We start from the raw sequence: 1,810 nt of genomic DNA on the forward strand, positions 1-1,810 counted from the left end.
CCCCCCCCCCGCCGCCCCCTGACTCTTTACTTCAGTTCAGGTCACGGCCTCAGGGTCGTGGGATCGGCCCCAAGACAGGCTCCGTGCAGCCTGGATTCTCTCTCCCCCCCCTCTCTCCACCACTCCCTGGCTCAGAGGCATGCAGACAGGCGTGAAAGCTCTCTCTCTCTCTCTCTCAAAACAATAGCAGGAGTAATAGTAGTAGTGATAGTGATAGCAGCAAAAATAGGACCAGCAGTGACACGCAGTAGTGATGCGCAGCAGGGATGACACAGCAGGGACGATGCAGCAGGGACACGCAGCAGGGACAACGCAGCAGGGACAATGACGCAGCAGTGATGACGACGCAGCAGTGACAATGGCGGTGGCAGTGACAATGGCGGTGGCAGTAGCCGCAGCAGCCTAGGAAGGACGGCGGCAGGAGTGGTGATAACGTGGTGATGACCCCCAAGGATCACACTCAGCAGACATTACTGACCACCTACTGTGCGCCAGGCCCTGCACGGAGCACCGTGGGTGACAGCAGGACGTCCCGCACTCACAGAGCTCACATGGCCTTCTGCGTCCTGCTCTTGACAGCACGGGGCTCCCTGGGGGTCGAGGGGCGGAGGGGCAAGAGAAGGTTCTCGTCGCCAGGCCCAGATCGTAGGGCCCACACGTCCCCTGGCCCAGAGTGCGGGACACTGTGTGTCCTTGGCTCTGAGCTAACCCATCCTCCAAGCTCCCCCTCCAAACCAGTTACATAAGTGTTCCCCGAGGCCCGGAAACTTCCAGATGGCCCCGCAGCCCACCCTGCCAGCTGCCCCCAGGATGTGGGCCCTGGCCCGGGTCCTGGGCCCCGGAATTCCCGGAGCAGCTGCTGGGACGCAGCCTCTCTGTGTTCTTGGCCCTTCCCTGGAGCAGCTGTGCCCTGGGCGGGGCCGGTCCCCGTGACCCCGGCCATCTGGGCCCGCAGCACACGCCAGCCTCGAGGAAGGCCTGCCGGTGACCCCCCCTCCTCTCCGCCTTGGACACATGCCCGGCCCCTGCTGTGTGGCGGGGCTCTCTCCCAGGTCGTCCTCACGGCCACGCCAGGGTTCCCAGGCCTCCGGGGCCATCACAAACCAGGCGGGGCGGGTTTGAAATGCCCGTCCAGCCCCGCCCCCCAGGGAGGCCGGTGCCATCGGTCTGGGAGCCGGTGCAGGATCTTTATCTCTGACAAAGGGCCCCGGCAGCCTCGACGGCAGGCTGCCCCAGGCCACACTTGGAGAAACACCGTGGATGTTTATTTCCGTAGTCAGACCCATGCAGATACGCGGATACACAGTGCAGGGATTTCCTGTGGCGTGTGACGTAAAGAACATTCTCCCTCTCTCTGGAGGCCAGGAGTCCAAATCAGGGTGTCACGAGGCCCCATCCCTTGAAGGTTCCAGGGGACGGTGCTCCTGCCTCTTCCAGATCCCGGGGCCCCAGGCTGCGGGCTCATGATTGGTTTGGGCCTCTGTCGCCACACGGCCTCTCCCCTGACCGCGTCTGCTCCTTGTCTGTGTCTCATAACGACACGTGTCCTTGGGTGCAGGTCCTGCTCAGATGATCCAGGATGATCACATCTTGAGATCCTTAGTGTAATCGCGACAACGAAGACTGTGTGGCCAAATCCAGCCACAGTCGCAGGCCCGGGGGGTCAGGATGTGGACACGTCTGCCTATGGGCCACCGTTCAGTCCACTGCATGCAGACGCGCATCTATGTATACGGACTGCAAGCTTCTCACACACTGGCCTTCCAGCGGAAGGACAGGAGGCGTACCTGGGCTCAGGTCCCCCCCGGGG

The sequence above is a fragment of the Suricata suricatta genome, chromosome 16, assembly GCF_006229205.1.
Source record: "Suricata suricatta isolate VVHF042 chromosome 16, meerkat_22Aug2017_6uvM2_HiC, whole genome shotgun sequence".
NCBI lineage: Eukaryota > Metazoa > Chordata > Mammalia > Carnivora > Herpestidae > Suricata > Suricata suricatta.